This window comes from Tamandua tetradactyla, chromosome 11 (genome assembly GCF_023851605.1).
Source record: "Tamandua tetradactyla isolate mTamTet1 chromosome 11, mTamTet1.pri, whole genome shotgun sequence".
Classification (NCBI taxonomy): Eukaryota; Metazoa; Chordata; class Mammalia; order Pilosa; family Myrmecophagidae; genus Tamandua; species Tamandua tetradactyla.
Genome location: NC_135337.1, coordinates 65551897 through 65563990, shown reverse-complemented (window position 1 = coordinate 65563990; position 12094 = coordinate 65551897). Strand labels below are relative to the sequence as shown.

Genomic DNA, 12094 nt, shown 5'->3' with positions numbered 1-12094 from the left:
AGAACAGTTAGTGATTCCTATCCGTTCTCCCCCATGTGAATTCAGAGCCTGTGTTCCTCCAACAGGATCCCTCACTGGTAAGACCTGGTGGCGGGAAAACAGTCACAGCCCCTGCTTGTTGATGGAGTCTAAGGCTTCTGTTGTCCAGGAATAAGAACCCTGTGAAAATGCTGTTTTTTTTTCCTTTCTTTCTTTTTTTGTTTTTAAACTTCTCCCAGATTTCTACCAAATTCTCCTCAGGAAGAGAGGGACGCTGTTTGCACAGTGATATCCAAATCAACTCTGCATTCTCATACGAGTGTAAGGTATAAGTTAAGAGAACAATGATATTATGCTCTGTGCCTAAGGAAATGACAAAACTCTTAATAGCAAAGGTTTGGGGAGAAAATCACGGTTTTACTTTTCTTTTTAATAAAGATTATACATTTCGCTTTTAAAAAGCAAATAATTAGCTGTATAGATGAGTGAAAAGTAAGTCTCCTTTATTTGCTGTCCCCACCACGCTACCTACCTCCAATAATACCTGATCTCAGAAATAAAGACCATCAATAGTTTTTTGTGTTTACGTAGAATTATGTTATATAAATATGCATGTATGCAAATGTACAATATGTATTTTCATAATTTTGGCATAAACCATCAGAAAGAATCTTGCTGTACATTTTGTTCTACAATTTAAATTTTTCACTTTACTGATATATAGACACCCTCCTAAATTGAATGAATTCTATCTTGTTCTTATAAATAGCTGCACAGTATTACATTTTATAGATGTGCCACAACTTATTTAATGACATTATTAGGGATGTGTATGTGTATTTTTCTAATATTCAAGAATTTACAAGCAATGCTTAATGAGCATTTTGTTCATATTACTTCCATCTTTGAATATACCTTTTTTACAAGATATATTCTTAGAAATGATATTGCTGGATCTAATAATATATATATATATATTAAAATACTGGTAAATTACTTTCAAATAAAAAATACATGAGAGAAGCTGAGCAACCCATTATCTTCCTCCTGTTTATTGCTATACTTTTTATATGATTTTTATATAATTTATTGCTAAGCTTCTAAATGTTTTCCAATCCAGTAGGCAAATAATGGAATCTTGTTCCATTAGAAAAAATAACAGTGAACATGTGTATTTTTCAAATGACTATTGACCACTTGTATTTTTGTCATTTAAAATTCTTTTAAGTCTTTGTGTTTATGTTTGCATTAAACTATTTGTCTTGGTATTGATTTGTAACTTTTTTTGTATATTTAGGAAATTAATCCCTTGACATTTATATTGCTTATTTTCTTCGTTTGTTGTTTTTCTTTTGACTGTGTCTATTGGAATGTTCTAATTATCTATTGCTGCACAATGAATTATCCTCAAAGTTAGTATCTTAAAAATAACAACCATTGTGTTACTTCTCAGAATTCTAAAAGCCAGAAATTTGGACAGTATACAGAGGAGACAGCAAAGCTCTCTTCTGCATGATGCCTGATGCTCTGCAATGTCTCAGATGGCTTCTTCAGTCTGGTCTGGTGTCTTAGCTAGGAAGCCATAATGGCTGGTAGCTGGCTGGAATGGCTTTGCCAACCTCATATTTCTGGGGTCTTATTTCTCATGACTTCTGTGTTCTTTTGTTCTTCTCCATGAAAACACAGGGGCTCCCCCCCTCCCCCACAGGTCCCCTCAACATGATCCCTCAACATAAACTCTCTTGCATGGTACTTGGACCCCTTGCTTGGCTGCTCAGGGTTTCTGCAAAATCCAAAAACATCACTTCTGAAGCATAGGTCTGAAACTTCTACCACATTCTCCCGGTTAAAGCAAGTCACGGGTCAACCTGCTTTCAAGAAGAGGGCACACATTCCAGGAGACATGGTTTATTGGTGGCCACTAATATAGCAGACTACAAGAAGAGTATTTGTTTGTTTTCTGTTGTGTTTTACCATCAAAGGTTGTTAAAATTTTCTTAGTAGTCAAATATTTTCATCTGCTTCTTTCTGCCTATTTCACTTAGTACTGGCTTAGAAAGACTTCCCTAATCCAAGATTCAAAAGATTTCAGCGTTTGGTTTTTCTAATACTATTTATGCTTTTTTGTTCATCTTTAAATTTCCATTGTATTTGGATTTGTTTTTTGACTAAAATTACAAAAACAATGCAACCCCCATTCAGAAAACTCCAACATACTCGACCACACCAGATACCCATATTTACCAACGTTAACATTTTGTCACATTTGCCATGTTATTCTGTCTGTCTGTCTAATCTATCTAATCTGTCTTCCTATTCATCAGTCCATTTTCTGAGCACCTGAGTGTGAGTTGTATACATCTTGGGCTGCAGAACATGTAATGCTGCTCTGTACATTGCCTAAGAACAAGAAGATTCACTTATGTAATCTACATATAGTATCACATTTAAGAAATTTTACATTGTTATAAAGCTACAGTCTATATTCCAGTTTTTACATATATCCCAACAATGTCTCTTTGACTTTTTATCCTCCTTGCTACAGCCTATCCATGCTCCTGTATTGCATTGAATTGTCATTAATATATGTAAAACCACTCCCAAGCATACTATTCCATGGGCTTAATTACATTCACAGTATTTCTCTGCCCTCGTCACATTCATTACTAAAACTAGTACTCTCTTCCCAAAAAGAAACCCCATACCCATTAGGCATTTATTTCCCATTCCCCCTTCCCCCACCCCTGGTAGCCTGTACTCTAATTTCTGTCTCCATGAGCTTGCATATTTTCTGATATTTTCTTTGTAGGAGCTTAAATTAAGCATCCTAAATGTTTTACAATCTTGTTTGCTTGATACTAACTTCAATAGTGAATACAAATTACATACTTATACCCCTCCATCCCCCACCTTTTTTAGGTAGTTCTTGTCACAAATTATATGTTCAGTACAATGTCCCAAACCAATGAGTTGTCAGTACATTTTATACATTCACCTTTTAGAATTTGTAGGAAGTGAAAAATGAAATTGCAAAACAAAAATACAGTAGTACCGGCATTTTATTATCCATGTTGTTAACCTCACTGGAGATCTTTAATTCTTTATGCAACTTTTATGTTTTGTCTGTTCTTTCCTTTCAAACCTGCAGAACTCACTTCAACAGCTCCATAGGGCCAATCTAGTGGTGACAAAATCCTTCAGTGTTTCTTTTTTATTCTTTTATTGGAAAAAATTTTATTGAGGATTTAGTTACTCTTGATCTGAGAAGAAATTAGAGTATCTGATGAAATTTCTAAGCCCAGATGGGCTACATTATGGGATGGTAATAACACTTAAAAATATCACAGCTTCTGTCCAGCAATATTTAAAAAAATTGCAAACATTACAGATATTAGAGAAATGGGCATAGAAGAGTTACCCCATTTTTTTTTAGAGATAAAAGGAACAAGAAATTGTAGACTGGGAAAACCCAGTTTTTCCTATGAAATCATTTTCAAGCCAGAGTACACAGGTAGTGTATCAGTTTTGAGAAACAAATGTAGTGATCCAATGGTTATCTCTCATTAATGTAATTATGAGTAGATTTTAGACTTCTTCCCACTTTTCTGAATTGCCTGGCTTTTGTATAATTAACTGGTATTTTTGTGGACTCCTGTGATTCTAAAGGACGGCAGCAGGTAGTCATCTAAGAACCTATGTTTAGTATTTTGGTAAGAGTCAGGAATGACATTGCTTAGTCATTTTGTAAACCAAATTGTTAGGGAGTAAGAGCATAGCAGATTGGTTTGTTTTACCTGTCTTAGAATAACCTCTTCCTATACTCCTTGGTATATGGAATTTTCTCTGTCACACTCATAATCTAATCTTGTAAGAAATTCTTTTGGTTATATTATTTAAAAATCCACAATTCAACTATGTCTCAGCACTTCCTCTGTTATGACCATACATTCAAGGCACAGTCTTCCTCTAGGTTGTTGCAAAATCCTACAAAACGAGTACATTCTTCAGTGTGTTAGAAGGTGATATATGCTATACTAAAAGAAAATAAATAAATAAAAGGTCGAATAAGGTATTGGAGATCCAGAGTATGGGGCATGGTGTTTCCAGAGTTGAATTTCTTCGATTCTTGGTTGCAACATAAGAACCAATTCAGAGGCACTGCACAGATAGAGCAAGTAGCTGAGGAATAATATATTAATACACATGCCGGGAAAAGGAACATACAGGAACTCTTGCAAGTAAAGAAAGACAGGGGTGAGAGGGAGGCAATAGGCAGTGTGGGCCCTTTGCTTTTGTTTTGTTTTGTTTTTGCATGGGCAGGCACTGGGAAAGGCCAGTTGCTTTCATAGATTAGTTTTACTTATTCCCTTTCCCCTTCCTTGTTTGAGACTCTTTCTTCTATCCCTTAACTTTTCTTTATTTGGGAATGTCTCAATCTCTCTCATTTTTTTTTTTTAACCTCTTCTTTATGTTCAAATGACCCCTTCACCAGTTAGAGAATTCTTGATCATATCCAAAAGACTGAGAAGTGACTGGAGAATGCTTGTTTTTTTTTTTTTTTTTTGCTTTCAGCATTTTATACATGCCTTCTTGCCTCCATGGTTTCTGAAGACAAATCAACACTTAATCTTATTGAGTCTCCTTTTTATGTGACAAAAATTGTCCATCTTGTGCAACTGTTAAAATTATCTTTCTATCTTTGGCACTCATTAATTTGATTATAATATGCGATGTTGTATTCTATTTTAGTTTATCCTTTATGTAGTTCATTGAACCTCTTGAATGTATATATTCATGTCTTTCATTAACTTCAGAAGTTTTCAGCTGTTTATTCCTTGAATATTGTCTCTGCCCCTTTCACTCTTTATTCTCCTTCTGGGACTCCCACAGTGCATAGATTGATATATGTGATGGCATCACACAGATTCCTCAAGCTTTGTTAATTAGCTCTATTCTTTTCTTCTGCTCCTAAGACTGGATGATTTCAATTGTTTCATTTTTCCATTCACTCATTTTTTTGTCTGCATCTTCAGTCTGCTGTTGAACCCCCTCAGGAATTTTTCATTTCTTTTACTGTGGTGTTCAGCTCTGCTTGTTTCCTTTACACGATCTCTGTCTCCCTCTTGATATACTCTTTGCTTTGTGTTCATTCATTATTTTCCTGATTTCCTTTAGTTGTTTTCCCTGTTTCCCTTTGGCTCTTTGAGCCTGTTTAGGACCATCTTGTTTGAAGTCCTTGTTTGATATGTCTAAGGTCTGATCCACATCACTGATGGTTTCTAATGCTTCAATCTTCTTCACTTTCTAGTTCTTTGTATGTTTTGTAATCTTTTGTTGAAACCTGGAACTTTTAATATGTTAATATGTTATCTCCAGAATTTATTCTCTGAGGCATCTGTTCCTCATATTTGTATCCAGCTACTGTTATGACACAGCTTTCCTTGATTGTCAGGAGCCAAGGAACAACAACAGCATCAGAACAAACAAAGTGGAAAGGAAGAAAACACTTTTGCAAGTCTTTGCAGATTGACCAGTGTAAATGCTGTCCTTCAGGGCTTAAATATGCAATGAGTTTAGAATATAGCCCCTGGTGAAAACTCAGGGCCCTCCCTGATCCTTTCTGTGCCTGTACCTTAACCAACTTGGCATGTGAGTGTGGCCCTAGGAATCCCCCCTTGATACAATTCCAAATGTCCCCTCTTCCTAGGAAAGTTTCCCCAGGGTTCAGGCACTGCACTGTATGGGGCCTACAGCCTTCAGCCCCTTGATCCAGGCAGCCACTTGACTGCTTTCCACATATTCTGTAGGAGAGCTCTGTGAGCTGCCTTCTACCTGCAGAGTCAGTTCTGGGATGAGTCTCTCAGGATACCACTAGACACACTGGGGCAGCCGCCAGTATGTTTGTAAGAGTTACTCTGACCCGTCTGTCACAGGTACCAGGGATCCACACTGGTTGTACAGGCCAGCTCCACACTGAATTCTGAGGGAACCTGGGCTGGCAGGGCACCACAGGTAGCCTTTTTCTTGATTAGGTAGTCACCCTGTTACTGCCCACTTTTAACTGGTTCGTAGGATTTTGAGAAAGATGCTTCCCCAGTTCTTATTGATGGTTCATGGCTTCTGTGAGGGGATGGCTCCCTAAAGAGTCTTACTCTGCCACATTGATTAGAGCCTGGATTCCTTTTATTTGTAATTAATAATTATTAAAGGTACTATATTAAAAATAGATTTAATATAATTATTAAATAGATTAAACTTTGTTATTTTTCATCTGGTCCAACTTTACCTATGGAATAATCTACCATTTCCTACTGATTTGTGTTGTCATCTTTGTATCTATATGCCAATATTGATATATATTATTTTTCTTTACTTTCTATTTTCTACTATTTATTCATTTTCCTACAGCAACAATAGCACCAAACTGTTGTGAGTACTAGATATTTGGAAACATTTGCAGTTACATGAGAAAGAGAATGGCATTATTCAGGCTCAACGAAGGCAACACTTGCAGAGGTTAAATATGTGACAGAGTATAGGAATTCAGAGAGGGAATTTACTAAGAAAACCCAACATCAGGAGTCATCACTTCTTTCCTATGTGATGTAGAAATTTGGCAAAATAGCAAAATAAAGGGTGACTCCAGATGGCAAAAATCATCTGAATTATTAATATAAAATTGGTGGCCTCAGCTGAATCATTCTACCAGTTGGACTCCAAAGTATAGCAGTTGGGTCAAGCTTATGTGTCGGTGACTGTTTATTTCACCTTCACTGCTAGGACAGTACTAGTCGGATGGGACATTCCATGAGGTCAATGCTGTGGCTTCTCCAGGACTTCCCACACCTGTTCTTTTATGTCCTCTTCAATTTCCTCTACAATATGGGACAATTGAAAGCAAAGGTATACCCAGAGTGGAGAAAATCTATTTTATATTTAAATGTGCTTGACTTTTCTGCTACGTGACTATTTGCAAAATAGTATTCTTATTGATTTTTTCATAGAAAACAGTTCCTATTGTACTACCACTATGTATAGCAATTTTAGAGGAAAAATCATTTCAACATTTCACCAATGCTGCGTAAATACTGACACCCATAAACATGACTTAAGTCATTAAATATTTATTCCCATGTCTATGCATAGCTTGTCTCCTTTATTATATTGTAATTATGGTAACATATTTGTATCTCTGATCAGTGTAAAACCTGTTGTACGCAGGAGGATATTCAGATACTCTCCAGAAAATGAGAGTTATCGCATGTCCTAAAATATTAGGATACAGTATCTGGATCCTCATTTAGTTCTCCTGCAGTCATCATTCTTTAATGCAAATCTGCTTTCTTACCTGAAGTCTTTGGGCTATATTATTGCCTAACCATGGTTTCCTCCATTCATAGGCTAGACAAAAGATTTTGAGTTTAGTTTCTTCTATTTTCCAGCATGAACAACCCCAAATTCCTTTAACTTTTTCAGTGCATCACTGTGTGAGCCTCCTATGGGTACAAGTACTTTATAAATAGGGAATATTAAATACTGAATGCAGAAGGAGGCCTTTTATATTACTCAGTATGTCAGTGAACAATCTGAAAATAAACACGGTGTCCTTGTATTCTGGATCTTTTATTTTCTATTGTTTCTGCATATAGGATAGCATGCAGCAATGCAGAGAAGCTATAGCTAAGGCTGGGTACCAAAAACATATTTTATACTCTCCTTGTATTGATTTATAGTTTTTAAAATATGAGTTGCTATTTGCATTTTTCTTTTTCCATGTCTTGTTGGCCAGTTCAATGTGCATTGATACAAGGGCTTATAAAAAGAAAATTTTCTCCTTCACATGCTTTTAAAAAATTACTAAATTAAAAGCTGTAGGGAATAGGGAGTTAAGGCAGAAAATGTGCAAAATTTCTATTTGAGACAATGGGAACATTTTTGTTATGGATGATGATAATGGTAACTCAGCTCAGGTATGTAATCACCAATACTTAATTATTTATTTGAATGTGATTAAAAGGGATAATGTTAGATTGTATATATGGTTCTAGAGTAAAAAGTTAAAAAATCTTTGAAAGTACCCAACAGAGTGACCAATGGGATATATAGTAAAAGAAAAATTATTTTTAAGTCTGGACTTTTAGTTAAAAGTTTTGTTTTTGTTTTTGTTTTTGTTTTTCACTTCAAGCAGAAGTTGAATGAAGTAAAATATGGAATAAAATCCTTTTTTTTAAGTCATAAGTTTATCCAAATGATTTTTAAGACCAAATCATTTTGAGACAAAATAATTTTAAGGCCCTCTAACTGTACTATTGTCATCAAATAGAACTCACTAAATCTCCAAAGTACTGTTGGTTAGTGAAAATGCCAGGAGGTGTTTTGAAAGATTTAGAAGCAACTGATAATCTGGGAAGGGAGGGGTAAAACCACAAAGAAGGATTAGCAATGGGAGATGTAGACTTGTGTCAACCAGGTACATGTCGTTGTGCAGCAGAGTCTTCTAGACAGAACCCCTTTGGGTGTTGTCTGTGCTCTGTCTCATCCTTAGTGGGCTCTTACAGCCCAAAGCTACTTGATTCAGAGCTAATCTGATTATATATTATGCTCATACATATTTCATAAATTACAAGTTCAAAATTTCATTTACACAGAAATTCTTTTATGTTCTGATAGTTAACTCTCTTCTTAAGGTTGCATCAGTGTATTAGTTAGGGTTCTCCAGAGAAACAGAACCAACAGGAAATACTTTCAAATAGAAAATTTATAAAAGTGTCTCACGTAACCATGGAAAAGCAGAGTCCAAAATCCACAGGGCAGGCTGTGAAGCTGACAGTTCTGATGGAGGGTCTGGAGAACTCCACAGGAGAGGCTCACCAGCTGAAGCAGGAAGAAGAGCCTGTCTCTTCTGAATCCTCCTTAAAGGCCTCCAGTGATTAGATTAAGCATCACTCATTGCAGAAGACACTCCCCTTGGCTGATTACAAATGGAATCAGCTGTGGATGCAGCTGATATGATCATGATTTAATTCTATGAAATGTCCTCATTGCAAAAGACAGGCCAGCACTTGCCCAATCAGACAAATGGGTACCACCACTTGGCCAAGCTGACATATGAACCTGAACATGACAATTGGTGCAAAAAGGACTGTTTTGGTATTTTTCACCTCACCCCGTAGTCAGTTTGATCTATGAAGTTCATCCAGACTCACATGTTTGTGTTACTTTTATGTTATTTTACTGTTTATCCATTGTTCTTTCTTTTGTCTGTAAGTCACATACACAAATAATAGATCAATGGGACAAGGTTTTATTTTAAGCACTGAAGTAGAAGTGAGAACACAAAGATAAATCATACCACTTAGAATAACTTGGCAAATGTATTTTGTGAGCCAAATTCTAGTACAAATAGAAAATATGTACCTATATGTGTAAGAATTAGATGTTTGCAATAGCAGTAATTTTGCAGAAAATGCATCTTTACAGCACACCTAATAGTTAAGATATTGGTTAGCTCAAAAATGAATGCCCCCCCACTTTGCTAGCAGCCCCCAGAACACCTTGACCTACTTAACTGGACTCCCTTTTGTCCCCTTTTGAATAAGTTCAAATCTTACCTTTCTTCAAATAGTCCAGATTAAATTCCGTGAGTTCCAGAAAGACTTTCTTAATATATTCTGCTGTAAATTTGTTCTACTTGCTCTGAATTCATCTCAAATTCATCCCATTTGTCTATTTTGTAAAAAACATTTTCCTCCACTACTCTGCTCACTCACACAATATGTGCATAGTACAGTGCCTGGAAATAGTAATACCTCAACACATACTTGTTAAATGACTGGCAAAAATATGAATGAATGAGTAGAAAGATAGTGTATGTTTGGTAAATAGTTGCTGAATCTGAATTGATTGAAAATAAGTGATTTCATCACTAAGCTGAAGATAAGGGCAAAGCTTTAAGAACACATTTTTTTGCTTTATAAAGGTAATGTTTATGAGCATATAAGATATATGGACGATATGAGTAAGAACAAAAATTTCACCCTTAATCTCTCATCCAGCGATAAGTACTTTTCACATTTGGTTGCATTTCCCTCATCTGGAGGTCACAGTATTTTTGGATAGTTTATCAAAATACAAAGCTACCTATTAATTTTGGTTTTCCTGAAGATTCACTCAGAGTGGTATTAGCTACAGTTTTAGAGTGAAAGCATTTTGTCCTCCGCCAAGACAAGCCATATTATAGCCTGTTAAAAAATGGATTTATGTCCTGTCATCTTAAAAAATTCAAATAATGAAAGTGCACTGGCAGTGGTTCGAATGCCCACCTTTCATGTGGGAGACCCAGGTTCGATTCCTAGACCATACACTGCCCCCCCCAAAAAAAAAAAAATTACTGGAAGAAGTTTCTATTGGCTTTAATTTTGGGCAAAGGGAAATACATCCATGCAAACAATTTTTCCAGAGTTCTCATTTACAACTAGTCTGTGAAATTTGTGGCAGCCCCGTTCCACAGTTAGCTTCATGATGAGCGCCCACACAGGCTGCGGGGTGCAGGATGTCCCCACCGGTCTAGCCTTGCAGGTGGGAGAGACTGCTATGTGGCCAGCTGCCAAGCTCCAGGAAGACACTCGGCAGGAAGAGAACCCATTGACTTTAACCTCTCCTTGCCCTTGCCTTTACCCTATAATTTGCTGTGGATCCAGAATAACCTGGTTTATACTGTGTTTGTAACCTTTTGGGGTCTTTTAAACACTTTATCCCAGCCACTGTGCCAAGCCCTCCTTCCCCTACAAATTGGGAAGGAGTCAGAACATAAATCTGCAGTAAGACTTGGACTGGCTTCTCTTTTCTCAAAATTAAAGCTGATTTGAGGGAGAAATGCCACTAAATTCTTACCTAATTTAATTTTGTTTTTCACTGCTACTCTTGAATTAGTAGATTGAGAAACTCACCATCTATCCAAATATCTTTGCCGTCTGTCCAAATAGCTTTGCCCTACACTGAAATGACATTCCATAGTCAGCAAAGATGCTAACAAGTTTAGCCGTAAAAGCCATTTATTTTAGCCACACCATATTTAGATGAACAGTGACCATGGGGACCTGGAACGGTACGTACCTCCATTTCCTTATCCGCAGAATGCAGATAATTATATCCAATTAGGAGAACTGTTGTGCAGTACATATTGAAGTAATATAGTTCGAGGAATATCGTGAACAGAGTAAAATGATATGTACCAAAGTAATGAGTAAATATGATTGGTGGCAGCACATTTATGATTCTCTAAACCATATAGCTCATTTCCCCTCTATCTTGTACACATTATACAATTTGATTTCAAGGGCATACAATTTCTTTTTTCAAGCAGAGTTTTCTTGAGAGTTTATCATCCCAAGCTAACTGATAGCTCATTAAGATATGTTTGCCAAATTTTTATTTTACAGATTTATTTTAACTCAGGAATAGGGAAATATAAGACAGCGTAAGTATATATTACAGATACCAATATAGGTTTTTTCTGTATTATGGAAAATTTGCTATGCCACACATTGGTTTATAATATTAATTCTTTTCAAAACTGAATCATCAGATATGTGTTCATAATTTCATTAAAGATGCAGTAAATGAGTAAAGCTTTGATTCTACAACTAGAAGATATTATGCTTCATCATAAGCCTCTTCTAAATCAAATGCAACATGGAGGCAAAATTATTTTTATAAGAACTGCCAAACATAGTATCTAAATCTATTATTATTCATTTAAAATTATATCACTTGGTAGTCTAAACAATTATATTCTCCAATATTGATAAAACATATATTTGCACAGAAGGGAAGTACACCTAAAATAGAGATTATACTTTAACAAGATCCCGGGTAAGACCTTTTAGAGACTGAAGAGGGAGCCTTAAAACATACATGAAGAAGGTGATAGCATAACTGAAAAAGAAGAAGAAAAATAGAGTTTGAGGGGAGATGAGAGTGAAGAATCATAAAATACCAGCTGGCCTGAAAGCATACTGCGTGGTTGTATCCTTCAGTCTAAATTAAAACACAGATTCAGGCTTCCAGGCTCCGGGAAGCAGCTGATAGGAATGAATGCATCCCTGTGGACTTC

At 36.1% G+C, this 12094-nt stretch overlaps 1 protein-coding gene across 5 annotated transcripts in view; it reads left to right on the top strand.

Moving 5' to 3' along the window:
* The window catches only part of PRKN (parkin RBR E3 ubiquitin protein ligase), a 1515422-nt gene that overhangs the window by 881603 nt on the left and 621725 nt on the right, over nt 1-12094 (top strand). The gene's annotated exons all lie outside the window — the stretch shown is intronic.